Consider the following 14,828-nt stretch of genomic DNA (forward strand, 5'->3'; position numbering starts at 1 on the left):
TTGGGTGGAGGAGAGGATGCAGCTCCCCTGCTCTCAACACATGACCTGCAGGGGAGGGGATGACGGGACTCCCAGTCCTTGAGCCTGCTGGAGCAATGAGTGACGCCAGCAAGTTTGCAAGATTTCTGGGCTTTAGTCCCAGCTTGGTGGTTCCCAGAATGGTCCTTCTGCTTGGGGAGAAAAGCTTGAAATGGACCTCCCGGAGAAACCAAGGCCCTGAAAGAAGAACTCACAGATAAACCTTTGCTATGAACTCTCTCACCCATCAGTGTTTGAGCCTGAAATCGGTGATGGCCAGTGGGGTGGTGACAGTGTGTAATTGTGGCTCATGCCACGTCTTTCAAGGCCACTGTGCCCGAGAGCATGTGGGACTTTGCCAGGCAGTGCAGCAGCCCTGCTTTGGGAGGCAATTCCTGTCCTGACACCGAAGAAATGCAGAAGATTCATGGTGCTTGAAGACAGCTGTGTTAGCCACTAAATCTCACTCCAGCCTGCTCTCCTCCGGCTCGGTGCCCACTTGGCTCCCAGGGCACAGCATGGCCACCAGGTAAGAAATGAAGGACAGGAACGGCCCCGTTCGCTGCTTGTGCTGGCCAAGGGCTGCTGGAGCCGGTGCAGGGAGGATCCGCATGAATCCTCCAATGGAAAGAGCACCAGCATCCCTAACGGTGGAGGTCACATCCTCCAGTGAAACTCTAAAGAGCTAAGGAGTCTAAACCCAGACTTGTTCTGGAGCTGAGACCCCATCCTTTCAAGCTATCTTATCTCTGGACTGCCTCAATATATTCTGAAGGTTAAAATCACATGCTGATGGGACAAAGAAAGATTTCAGAGAATAAATGTGGAGATGCCACAGACACATGGACATCCTCTGGAGCACAGATCAGAGCTTCTTTAAGAAGCTGCCCTACCTTGCATCAGTGCCTGGTCCCCGTGCTGTAAGGCTGGTGCCTGGAGAGCCCTCCTAAGCTGCCATGGTGGGAACAGCTCATGTTCTGCCTTTGTCGCTGGCTTGTTTTCATGAAAGTTTAATGCATCTCCTCTCTCTCCCTGGAAGTGAGCTGGCTCCTGTGTCCCTGCACAGAACAAAAGCAAGACTGCACGGCTGGTGAGGATGGAGCCAGTCCTGCCTTCTGCAGCCCCACTTCTCCCTGCCTGGGACTGAGCAACACAGCGGAGATAAGAGAAAAGATCTTTGGCTAAATCCTCCCTGCAGGTGAGGCGTGTGTGTAACAAGGAGGCACAGCACTGCTACTTAAATAACTGGGGCCAGGGCTCAGGGGAGCTTGTCCGAGGTCTTACTGCGCTTTAGGAAGCAGGTGGACTTAATGAAATCTTTCATTCGTCAGTAAATGCCACTGTATGAAGTGTAATTAATGGATTTACTAGAGCTGGATGTAGCCCAAACTGAAATATAAGCACTCAGGGAGCCGTCTGGGAGCAGTGTCCTCTACACCGCTTAATTATAAGGTCACTGCCGGAGCAGTGGGAGCTTCGCTGAGTCTCCGACTCAGGAGAAATCTTGCCAGCTCTGAAATTTCCTCCGGTGAAGTGGTGGCTTTTCATGGCAAGAGAGCAGAGCATGAGTAGTGCAGGCAGGTCCCGAGCAGCGAGGCGGTGCAGGGCTGCGGGCAGAGCCAGGCGGGTCAGCAAAGCCCTGGGATGGGGTTGCATGGCCACCAGTGCCGGGCAGGGCTGTCGGAGCAAGCCACGCGTCGCCCCAGTCTGGCAGTGGGGAGCCTGGCATGCTCCCTGCTCCGGGCACAAGTGGAGATGTCTGGACTTGGCATCAAATTTTCTCCACATCTGCAAGGTTTTGCTTTGGTCCCGCTATGGATCTGCTGGTCCCACCGGTCCTCTGACCTGCAGGTGGTGGATGATGGAAGGGCATTGCTGATAAATAGCTCTGAGCTGGCTTCCCAGGCTTAAGTTAGATGGCATCTCATTTCCTTCATGCCTTCAGCAGCCTCTTGCACCCAGCAGGAGTCAGAGCCCCAGTGGCACTGTGATTCCTCTCCTCCACACCCACCCGAGCTCCCCAGGCAGAAAGCGGTGAATATTAACACAAAGGTCTATTCCTCCCCAGCAGAAGGAGCCTGGCCTGGCTAACATGAGGCTGTTCTCATGGACACTTCTGGCTTCCTCAAATCTCTCTGTGACCAAATACCTTTCCACTTCCATCCTGAAGTGATTAAGGAGGAGATCAGCCCCTTGTAACTGAGGGCAAACAGCTTCATACATGAAAATGAATCCACCCCCAGTGGGGAGCTCGTGCACAGAGACAGGCAAAGCTGCTTTTCTCAAGAGTATCCGCTAAATTAAATGTCCTTGCATTCAGGATGGCCAGCAGAAGACCTCACCCTGATTTTTCAGGCCCAGTGAGCATTTACATCTCACTCCTCTTCCTGGAGGCATTTGAGGACCTCAGTGAGATGACTGTGTGGTGCACAACACCCTGGTCTGCATGGTGTGGAGGGACAGTGCAAATGCCTTGTGTTCACCAGGCAGCCCGGGTGGACTTGCTCAACCCTGCTCATTGCATGTGGGGGGAGATCACAGCTCCCAATTATATCTGCCTTTTCCACCAGGCTTTCCAAAGGGAGAGCTGGCTTCCCAGCACCTGCAGCTCTCAAACAGCAAGTTTCTGTTGCTGAATCTTCTTTTCATTGCATGGCTTCCTTCCATGTTACCCCACCGCCTTGCTACTAGAGCCTCCGGTCGTTTAAAGGGTGGCCTTGGAGTACAGCTAGCCCTTCTCCTGGGAAGGACATCCTCCTTGGATGGCCTCATGTCTCCAGTTGGAGAACTTATTCAGCCAGGACATCTCTAACTCCCATTTGGCCCCAGCAGAGATGGATCTCCAGTTATTCTACTATGAAAGTAATAAATAATGGCCAGAAAATGTCTAGCAATGGAGAAGCTACAGAGACAGACACAGACACAAGCCTCCCGTAACCTGCTACATCCCCAAATGAGGCCATGTATTCTCTGCAGCATATTTCAAAAAACCCAAAGCCCATTATGAGGAACAATCAGCAGCAGATTTTAATAGATGCATTTTGCACTCAGCTGTCACCATCTGTGTTTCCCCATTAGAAATGCAGAATGAACAAGCTTCACAATTACAGCTGTGAGGGTCTGGGAGGCCCAGCACAGCTCTGCACGCAGCCATCCCTCCTCTCCTCCTTGGGAAAGTCTGTCCCTTCAGCATGGCCAGTTGCTGCTGGGGTCAGTGCTTGGGCAGACCCCGCACCCGTCCCATGCACAGGGAGGGTGCTCCCAGGCATGGGGCATCACCCTGCATCCACCGTCTCTCCTGGCAAGAGATGTGCAGGGCCAGGACCTCCAGCAGGCTCTGGGGAGCCCAGTGTTGGGGTGTGGGGGGAGCCCAGCCCCAGGCTGGCACCCCACAAGGGTGCTGGCAGAAAGGATGCACGTTGGCATGAGGCATTTTCAAAGGAGATGCGGGGGTGCTCCCCACATGCCCCAGACCTCAGAGGGTTCCTGTGCACACTCGCATGGGCTGATGAAGCCACAAAGCAGGAATTGAGGCTGCCGGGAGGAAGCTCTGCCTTTCCCTCCAGCGCGATGGCCCGAGCCAAGAGCCAGACCACAGCACTGCCACGGTGCCCAGCAGCAGCCCTGCGCCAGGAGGGTCTGCAGGGTGCCCCGAGGCAGCCATGCCCCAGCCCCGTGGGCTCAGTGCTCCCGTGCGTAGACTCCGGCGGGCATCCAGACCTGCAGCGTGCTCCTGCAGAAAAGGATGGGCTGCGTGGAGCTGTTTGGCCTCGGCGCAGGGACTCCCCGGGATGCTGATGTGGGAGACCTTGGCTAGGGAGGGAGGAGAAGGGTGCTTGGGGTGCCCAGGCTGGGGGACAGGACCAGTAGGCAAGTTGCACCCCCGAACAGCCCCAAAGCATGTCCAGAGGAAGGAGGGAAGAAGGGGCTGTGGATCGGAGATGCCCGGCCACAAAGGGGCTGCTGCCCCATGGGGAGCCAGGGAGGGGCTTGGCGAGGAGAGGGGCTGAGCTGGAGGAACCTGACGGGATGTGGAAACCCGCGAGCTGGCAGGATAATTACTTTTTTAATCAAGTTTTTTCAAAACATCTAATTTTATTACTTTATTCTTTCATTTCAATAGCAGAACGATTAAGATGGAATCTTAAAGGAATTCTTCACAACAGTAATAATGTCTCTTATCGCAAGAGGCAGTCTCTCTCTGCTCCGTCCTGCAAAATCTCAGCATTTGAATATTAAATATATTCAATATATCAAAAAAACTCCATTTCATTCCAGAAAAATAATAAAGAAAAAAAATACATATAACATAAATTTTCCCTGCTTCATGCTGAAAAAAAAAAACAACCCCACAAAAAACACCCAACTCTTTTCCCCTCCAAACTGCCTTCCCAGGGAGGGAGCCAGGACAGTGGGGACAGCGTGAGAAACCTCCAGCAGCTGCCAGGCCAGGCTCTAGCTCAGATGGAAGGTGAAGCTTTCCAAAGCTCTGATGCTACAGATCCCACCCAAGATGCGGTGCTTGGTTTGGAGGAGGTATGGGCGGGGTTGGTGACTCCCAGTGTGGTGGCTTAGAGAAAGCATCTCCATCAGATTCGGAGGCTGGTGCAGGGAGGAGGATGCCGGGCCCTGGTCCCCGGCACGTCATTGGGACCCCAGCTGGGCTGCCGCTGCCCCGGCCACAGTGCTCCAGCCCATTTCAGCAATGTCCAGGTCAATTCTTGTTTTGAACACAAGAACAGACAGTCTCATCTAAATTCGGGGGTCATCGGAGTGCTCCTGAATAACGCAGGCTGTGTTTGCATCCTTGTCTGCAGCCTTTTCCAGGACCATAAATGGTGAAAGGAAAAGTGGACAGGAGAGGAGAGTGACGGTCGCAGGGAAGGAGGAATGTGTTTGCTGTGTGATTTCGGGTTGTTTATGACAGCTCAGTGCTAAGCTTACCTTTCAGAGCTCAGGCTGCTGGGCGTGCAGACTAAATGGAAGGGAAAAGGAAAAACCCAAAAGCCTTGTTTTGAAAAAGTGCACACGGAAATAAGATAAAATGTTGGAAATAAACACAGATGACCCTGAGCTACTGTCTCATTCCAAAAGCATGCATGTAATTTCCTAGCTTGTTTTGCTTTGCTTTACTTTGCTTTTTAAAGGAAAGAGGTAAAAACAAATTCTACTGTGTCAAACATCCTTTGGATTATTTCCCTTCCTGCCCTAATTCTGTCTGGATCTGCCACAGAAGCTTCTGTCTAACAGTCCCGGGTCTTCCCTGGGACAGAGCCCACGTCTCCAGCACCTGGTGCCTGCGAGCACCATGCACAGCTCCGCAAAAGCAGGTGGGAAATGCTCTGTGCGAGCTCTCCCATGCGCCCATCCTGCAGGCCAGGCCTGTTTCTGGTACCTGCTGCTGGAAAGGTGCCCCCAGGAGCCACGTCTGGCATGAACATCTCACGGGAGCAAGGAACAGCCCAGGGGAGCCCTCACCACCTTTGAGAACTGACTCCAGGGGTGTGACAGACAGTTTCATCCCAAGCCTCGGTGAAAGACGATGGGAAACAGCAGCTTAGTGATCCACAGCGATTTAGACGCTTGTCCCCTGTGATTTCACACCTTTGCTGAATTGCCCATTGCCCCAGGCAGCCGCTGGGGCCGCTGGCCTGGGGACTGTCCCTGCATCAGCCATTGCCAGCACCCACCCGGGGCACTGCTAGTTTCAGGTCTGAAAAATAAACATCAGGGCCTTTTCCAAAGCACGGGAGCATCCAGCTACTTCTAAAAAACCGGAGTGAAGTACCTAAGGTTCTTGAAGGATAACTCAAGTGTTGGACTGCAGGAGCAATCCTCAGCCCAGCTGGGTTTATTCTTGTGGTCTTCCATAGATGGGTTAACCTCGAGAAATTTGCATAGCTTTGCTGTGCCTCAGTTTCCCCATCAGCAGGATGGCATTTTTCAGTCCTCCCTTGGGGGGGAGGGGAAAACCACTTCCCTGGACTGTCTGCAAAACCAGCTGTGGGGGATCTGGGGGTGCACATCTGGCCTGCGGACGGCCATTTGCCATCAATCTGCAAAACTCCTCCCCATGCACAGCATGAACTTTTGACGTAAGAAATACCTCCCTTTCAGCAGTTAACGCAACAAGCTGTCCACAACATCATTTAGTTTTTAAGGTGAGCCCTGAATTTGGATCAGTTATCTAATGACATAATTCTCTATTCTGTAATGGTTTCCCCTCTGCATCGATACTCCCTTAAGATGAGTAATTTTAAATTGATGTCTATCTCTAATAGACTTTCCTCAGGCTTCCCTTACACTAGCTGCCTGAGCTGCTGGTTAGAGATTAAAATCTACTCGAGCCTGCCCAGCAGCAGTTCATCAATGACAGTTGTTTCATTAGTGGAGGCAAACCCACTTAAAATAAATTCTAATTAAACCAGAAACTGAAATCATATATTTTTGGAACACTCCTATGCTGGTGGCACATTCTGCTCCGTGCTTTGCTTCCAGACCTGTTATTACTCAGTCCCCTGCCTTGTCACTGTAGATGCGGTATCAGACGACACTAAATAAATAGCGCTTTCATTAAAGTCTTTCGCAATCCAGCAGCAGATTGAATTATTTGTTCCTCGAGGTTCCCTGTGCACGTGAATGAGGGGAGAAAAGGGAAGAGATAAAAAGCCACGACCTGCTCCAGTGCCGCGGGGCAGCACGCTCCCACCCCAGCAAAGCCGGAGCCAGGATCTGTCCTCTCCTCTCCCGGCTGGGTGCAGACCATTTAATTGCGGATTTAAAGAAATCGGGGCCCTCGGGGAGCTGCCGGCGGTGGCGAGTGCAGCCAGGCGGGCGCATGGTGCTGGCACCGCTCCTCTGCTGGCTCCTTCTGGGAGGGTTTGGCACGACGAGAGGGCTTGCTGTCTGGAGCCAAGCAAGTTTTTGCAAAAAGAAATCTTAACGTTTCTATTAAAAAAATGCAGGCTCGGGGCAGTAAAAAAGTAGAAACACAAAAAATAAAACCTCCAGGAGGAAAACCTTTCCAAAGCCAGCTACAGTGCTGTTCGCAATAAAATGTTTCCAGTTTTTTCATTCAAATCTCTTTCCCTGGTTTCTCAGTTTTGCCTCTGGGGGGGAGATGAGGCTCACATACAGAGCGAGGTTTGTCCCTCAGCTGGGCAGGTGTCCCCGTCCTGCAGCGGATGCTGCAGAGGTTGGACTGGGGGCCACTTTCATGCAGTGCATCTGAGTATCCACCGCTGCCAGAAATTCCCTTTGAAGTTCACTCTTATTGATCGAATCGTTTGTACCACGCAAGTGGAACGCAGCACTTGAGCCTGCAGTCCACGCAAAGAAGCTGGACGCCCGCAAACACCCCCGGGCTGGCGGTGGGCGATCGCCGAAGCGGGTCAGGATGTGCCTGCTGCCTGCCCCGTGCCCCCGCCTGCCCCCCGTGGGCACCGGCCAGCCCTGACCTGTGCTAACCTCCAATTTGGGATGCGCCAGATGCCCCCGGAGCGGTTACAGCCGGCGGCTTGGTGGATGCAGGGATCAGACAGAGTTTAGCAGGCAAACAGGTCACAGGTAAAGAAATATGTGCCGTTTGATGTGGGCAGACTGGTGGCACCGGCACCTGGTGGCAGGGGTGGCAGTGGGGGACCCCGAGGGAGCTGCCAGGTCGGCTTGTGTCTCCTTCATCCTCCCCCACCATCATTTCAATCAGCCTTCTCTCCCTCGCCAGCCCCGAACTCCTCACTTCATCCATCCCCCTGACACGTAGTGCTACAGCGAGGAGCTGGGACAGTCTTGCCACCGATTTTTTTTTAGGAATAGTTCCCGCAGCACATGATTTTAGAAATGCAAATCGGTTTGCCTGCAGATTTTCAGGCAGGTGCCAGGGAGGGAGAGAGAGAGGCAGAGAGGAATGCTCCGATTTTATCAAAACCAGTTTTCCTGCCCAGGGGAGGATGGAAAGCAGCTACTCAGCCTCAGGAAGACGATTCTATTTAAACCACGGGATCATGTTGTAGCTACTTCTTATTTACCAGACTGGAAAGTTACATTAAGAAGTTATCACTTATCTTGCAGGAGAACAGATTAAGAGTGAAGGACCGTGCCCTGGTTTGCATACAGCTGCACTTCCCAGGTTACTAAAAAGACAATTGATGTACCAGTTCAGGAAGAAATATGATTTTCATTATGATACGCAGGCATCAGGGATTGTATTCTAATGGTCCCCTGTCACCAGTGAAGAGCAAAATGGCCTGTGACCACTGTAATGGAAAAAAGGTTTCTGTGATATTTTGCATAGCATGGTGGGTTTTTGTGTTTGGGAGGTTTTTTTGCTTGTAACATCCTGATGGCAGTATTAAAGGGAATGGCACCTATTTTTTCTAGATAAGGAATTTTTGGTCTCAGAGTGAGAAACTTTTTTCCCCAGTCACAGAAGCATATTTATATTTGAAATTATCTTTTTAGTTAACCATAAGATAAAATAGTGGGTCTCGTTTTCAGCAGTCTAGGGGTTCTCCTGGGGACCTGCTTTCCACGCACACTTATTTGGGCAGGCGAAATAAGATGATTGTATGGAGTTACCTGACGGCCCACCTCTCTTTTGGGATCCCTTCAGGCTTTTCTGACAATGTTTTGGTGCCCATGAGCTTGTGGCTGTAGGAAAGCATCAAAGAGCAAGAAATGATGGTTGGGATTTAACCGGTGTCTCCCCTCCCTGTGAAACGTCTGGTTCACAGGGATTGCACCCAAGGCACGTGAGCACCGCGACCAGCCCCAGATCCTCGCTTGAACGTGCAGGCACTGACCCCATCCTCTTCTTTTCCCACAACACTCAGGCACTTAATGGAGAGAAAATGTGAGAACGGACACTTCACCAAAAGCAGAGATGTGTTTTATCACACTAAGTGGGATCCTCCGTCATCCCACTCTTCACGCCTCGTTGGCTGGGTACCAAAACCAGCCAATCTAGAGGCAGGAACGCACAGATGGCTCACGCCACCCATGTGAACCAGCAGCAATATTGGAATATCGGCTATTCCACACAAATTATTCAGGAATAATTCCCAGAGGGGAAAAAAAAAAAAAAAAAAAAAAAAAAAAAAAAAAAAAAAAAAAAAAAAAAAAAAAAAAAAAAAAAAAAAAAAAAAAAAAAAAAAAAAAAAAAAAAAAGAATTCCCAACCAAGAATTCCCAACCGCATTTGTGAATTACAGAAATTCTTAATAAATGATAAATTAAAGAATTTCACTATTAGTTTCTGAATAACAACCAGAAAGATGTGAAAAATGTAGCAGTAAGTGATTCGCTGTGATTTTTTTCTCCTGTTTAATTACTCGACTGCTGTAAAAACTCAACCAAGTTTCAAAGGTAACTCAGATTCCCTCATCACTAGACAGCACGCAGCCCTTCCCATCTTGTGAACTTCCAGACAGCTGGGCCGAGCAGCTTTCCTTTAAACCCACCTAAGTTAAAGACAAACAATTTAGGTCCATTGATCTGTAGCTGCGGCGCCTCCTGTTTAGACTCAGGGAGATGGAAGAAGCATAAAGCTAGTGCATAGGATTTTCTTCGCATTGCTTAGATTAAAGGACATCAGGATGAGTGGTTTGTGTGATGATCAAAAGATTTAACACACTCTGCACCTGTCACAGGTACGAGCTCAATTCCTTATAGATAAAAACAGAGTAGAGCTGGCATCGCATGAGAGACTTACAGGAAGGGATGTGCAGGGAGTATATTTAAAGCAGGCTGCATGAATGTAGGATTAAATGTTAGTATTATATGATAGAATTCTAATTTTGCTTAAATAGGCCATTCCCAGCATAGAGTTCCTGTTGATCAGAGCACTCCCTAGCAGATAAAAAGAGTGATAAGGAATTGTCTTCACAGAAATATGACAAAGTTTCTAAATACTGATTTGGGAAAAAAACACAGTAAATGGCCGTGTAGATTAATGCCGTTTGCACTAAGGCTCCGTGGCCTGACTAGGATGGAGTAAATGGGAAACTCTCATCTTAATTTGCTATTTTATTCTTCCTCCGGAGGCTCTGACTTGCCCACAGGAATGTGGAGTCCCTCCACTTTCACCAGTCCTAAAATTGGACTGGAAATCTGGAGACTGCTGGGACACGAACAGCGCGGACGTGCCCTCCCCAGGGCTGACGGTGAAGTGTGTTTCCGTGGTCAGAGAGCTGAAGCCCCCTGAGTTCAGAGAGCTGAACTCAGCTCAAGTGATTGTCATGTTCCTCGAGGATCCTTTCTTGCCATTTTTACCAATTAAACAAACTCATGCCACAAAGTCCCCCTCCGCAGCCTGAGCAGCTCTCTGATGCTCGGGTTTTCCCACTGTCGTATCTGCAAGAAGCCTCAAGCTGAGAAATGACCCGTGCAGGGGGGAGAGAGGACCGTGAGCAAAGCGTGCTGCTGGTGGAAGGGAAAGGGAGAGCTCGGTGACACACGCCCCCCCTGCACTGAACCCGCTCTGCAATCGCCAGTCTTGCCGCACGGTTTTAACTGCCATCTGCCAGGGTCTGGCTGGAATTGGCACAGCTGGACCCTGAAATTTTCACATCCCGGGGAAAAAACTTGCAAGTTGCAATGTGAGAAGTCAACGTCTCTGAAAGGGAATCCTTTGTTAAGTGATCTTCTAATGCTAAATTTACATTTCTACATGCTCACGGCAAGTTAAAAATAAATAAATTAAGTATAACAATTAGACAATTAAACAATGCCCAGATAAAGATGGAAACCGGCAGAATGCCAAGGAACAGGCAGTTGGGTGACACTAATTTTGTGATACATTGCCTTTTATGCTATTTCTTTCTCATTACACATGTCACATCAGGCTCACTGGCCTGTCGTATCCCCAGTCCCCACATGCATCAAAAGGCACTAATGGAGAGGAGAAGGAAGAGCTGACAACGAGACAAGGTGCAGGTGCAGTGCCTTGTTCTCAGACTATGGCCAGTGGTTTCCTTTTCTACTCAATGGCATTAAAGTCAGCTCCAAAGTTTTTGTTTCTCTAAGAATTAATTCCTTAACTTCCAAATCCTTTGCTGGACATAAAACCCATCGTAGAAAACAGGGGGGGCTAAGCAGGAAGATGCAGAAAGTGGCTGCATGGGACACAGGCATGAAGCAGAGGTCTCAGGCTGACCTGGCATCCCATGGAGCAGGCAGTGCAGATGTGCTTCTCGTGCTTTCATCTGCATGGACCATCCCGTATCATTGCCATACTGTTCACAAGCACCCCCGCTGCCATGGGGAATCACGGGGACCTGGAGACAATGCTTACACTCAGATTTTCAAATTACCCAAGTTATCTAAATTATCAAGTCACCCAAAAGAGTAAATGGCTCAGTGATACCTTTTGGAAAACCCAGCATCAGACCTGGAGGAGACTGTGGATATTAAGCAGTTTGACTCTTTGACTAGAGATCTGAACTGCCTTGGATAACCAAACAGTTTGCCCTGAATGTAACTTGTCCCTCCATGACATTTGCAAACCTGTGCCTAAATCCCCTCTGCCAATCAGTCATCCTTTGAACTCTGCTTTATATTCCTGTTGAGATCATTGCTGGTTGCACCGAGCCAGCCTGGCGCAGAAAGCATGGCGCTGTATAAACTTCGAGAAGGGGATCAAAGCAGCAACACCTTGCTCATCCCATGTGAGGGCTGTTTCCCACCCAGGGGTAAGGGGAATTACCTAAGGGCAACATCTGCCCATAACAGCACACACCGATCCCTTTTCTGCAGCAGCCAAGGATGTTATTTGTGGTCCCAGGCTGTGGACCACCGTTCAAGAGGTGGCTGAGCCATAACCCATTGCAACGAGCAGGTTTCCTTGTTCTGATTTCAGCAAGTGCTTCATTGAAGAAACAAATTTCAAGCAGAAATTCTGCTTCTCGTTGGTTGCTGATGCACGACTCCAACTTACAGCGCTTGACAATCCAATCAACATGCCCAAGAGAAGTGTCGCTTTAAACCTCTTCAGTGGCCAGATAATTTCTTCTTGGGTTTATCCCTCTGCAACAGCATCCCTCCTTCCCAATGCCTGACGTCCAGAGGTGACACAGAAAGAGCCACTGCTCTGCCCAGCCGCTGCAAGCTCCCGAGCACGGCATTGAGCTGGCTGGTAGGCAGGCACCATGGGTAGCCCTCATTCATCACTGGGAGATAAAGCCGTCCCAATGCTGAGCTTGGAAAGGGTTATTCTTCATAGAGGAAAAAGAATATTTAAGACTGCAAAACTTCCTTTGACAGGGTTGTCTTTTAATTACCCTGTGGAATGATAAAATCCCAGCACTGAAAATGTGTCTTTACAAATCTCTAGCTGGAATAATTAGTCCCGTGCCTGGCTCTCCTGAGAGATTATTGCTGCCTTCTTTTCAGATTACTTACCCAAATAGAAGTGGAATCATTGCTATGTTTGACAGTGAGATATAAAATATCAGATAAAGCTGTTAAAATACTGTTTCACACGCTGCATTTCTGCAGAGTAAGGAAGCATCTGCTCTCTCGGTATCAGCAGCAGAGCTGAGCAGAAAATTCACAGCTGAGGGCTGAGACGATGAATCTCACTTCTTTTTTTGTTCCTGGTCATTCCTGGAAAGATCCAAGTAATCAAGACTGTAGTCATTATTCAAATGACTCAAATATAGTTGTTTGCAGCTTGTGTCCATTTTAAGGCTTGAACGTGCTTATGGAGTTTTAGGTCTGGTGGGTCCCCTGCTATGGTCTGAGGAACTCAACTGGAATACTTCTGTGACAAAGGCAAAGTTATTCAGTGGTAGCACTGAACCCTGAAAAATCCAGGTCTTGTAATACCATGCAGACATATTAGGTGGACACCTCTGTGAAAGGCTCTCTCTTTATGCAGAGGTACTTACAGGGGATGCAAAATGTAGGTAGCATCCCTCCTCTTAATGGTGTGAGCTCAGAAGGAAGTTTCTCATTAGATATGGCATAGATCTGCAGTGAAATTTCCCTCAGAGAAGTTACGGATGCTATTTATTACTTTCTGGAAAAAAACCCTTTCTTTGGGAATTAAAGTGCTTGCTACATTATGCCAGGCTGTTAAGCTTACAGTGCTCAAAAATGCATTACTGACAATCCTCATCAGTTGCTGAGCTGTTGTACAGATCACACCCTGGTTATTTCATTCCTTTCTTACCCACAGGACAAATTTATACCCGTGCATGAGTATTACACAGGCCTGGTGTAACTGATGTGCTGCTAGCTGCAGGGGCAGGGTGCACACTGCTGGAGCAGCAGCTCTATCAGGGAAGCAGTGTCCCAGCCTTGCCTCCTTGACAGTCTGTACTTTGCCATCTCAAATATATGTTTTTGTGTAATTCTCACACCTTCCAAGGCAGATTTTGTGTCTCACTGACTTCTAATGTAATCCAGCATCGCAATGGAGCTGTCCCCTGGGTCACCAGAGAGGTGAAGAGAACTCATGCAGCTCAACTAGGATGAGGAACCACCAAGTATCCTGTCCCTGGGGAAATTAAAACCATCCTAACACCTTCCAAGAATGAACTTTATAGGTCAGAGTTGTGCTCTGAAGGTCTCTAGTCCAGCCTATATGCTCCAGTATGTCCAGCTGGAGCAAGTTCCTCAGGGCCTTGTTCAGTCAAGTTTCAAATATCTCCAGGAATGGAGACCCCCCAGTTTCCCCGAGCCCCAGTTCCAGTGTTTCACCACCACATGGTGATAAAATTGTTCTTCATAACTAAGGAGAACTTCCCTTGCTCCAGCTGGTGCCTCTTGTCCTCCCACTGTGTGCCTCCGAGAAGAGCCTGGCCCCATCTTCTGTGCACCTTCTCACCAGGCAGCAATGAAATCTTCCCCTCACCTTCTCTCTGGTGCTGAACAGACCCAGCTCTGTCCCTCAGCCTCCCTTCATCTGTCCTGTGCTCCAGCCCTGGCCACCTTGGCAGCCTGCGCTGGATCCACTCCAGCAGGCGCTCCAACGGTCTTCCTTGTCCTGGAGAGCCCCAAAACAGGCACAATATGAAATACAACTGTTTTCCCACACCGGGAGTCGAACCCGGGCTGCCTGGGTGAAAACCAGGAATCCTGACCGCTAGACCATGTGGGACCGTGGCTGCCTCTGCCACCTGCTTGGCTCTGGACCTGCAGGGACAGCTAGTCCTGCTCCTGGGCTCGTGGACCTACAGCCATCCTCAGCACGACCCCATCCTTTTCTTTCCCGGTGCATCCCACAGCCTGGAGGGGGAAAACACCGCAACATAAAAAAGGCGATGGCCCGAGCTCTTTGATCCACCTGGGGCTCTGCAGCTCCATTTCAGAGCTCATGGTGGGACAAGCAGAGTTCATGCAAGCTCAGTCCCATGGGAGTATTGCTGCATTAAGCACCACTGGATCGCAGTCCCCAGCATCTGCCCACACGCAGGCCCTTGCACCCACGTCCCCAGGCAGTTGTGCTGCCGTGGAGCTGAAGGCAAGGTCACGCATGGGGCCACGGAACACTATTAATGATAATTGGTGGCGGAGCATTGCAGGAGCTAATTCCACCCGGCATGAAGGCAAGTGCACAAGCTGCTTCCCCTTTATTTCATTTGATTACACTTTTTTGTTTTTGCATCATTCCCTACAGTAAGTAGCTCATAATTAACAAGAGGATGAATAACATCTCTGCCACTCTGCGTATTAAGTTTTCTCACAACAAATGAAAACATAATTGCCATTACACAGCACCCTTATCTGAGGAAACACGCTGCAGTTGGGATGATGGAGATTTACTGATAGGCACACATTTCTTCAGCTACTTAGAGATGAAAACAAAGTGTT

The 14,828-nt window shown here is 49.6% G+C and overlaps 1 non-coding gene across 1 annotated transcript; it reads right to left on the reverse strand.

Moving 5' to 3' along the window:
• Positions 1 to 14,043: 14,043 nt before the first annotated feature.
• TRNAE-UUC lies at positions 14,044 to 14,115 on the reverse strand. Its single transcript has one exon. It is a non-coding gene; the product is annotated as a tRNA-Glu (tRNA).
• Between the last annotated feature and the right edge of the window lie 713 nt (positions 14,116 to 14,828).

This window comes from Aptenodytes forsteri, unplaced genomic scaffold (genome assembly GCF_000699145.1).
Source record: "Aptenodytes forsteri isolate BGI_AS27 unplaced genomic scaffold, ASM69914v1 Scaffold215, whole genome shotgun sequence".
In the NCBI taxonomy this organism is placed as follows: Eukaryota; Metazoa; Chordata; class Aves; order Sphenisciformes; family Spheniscidae; genus Aptenodytes; species Aptenodytes forsteri.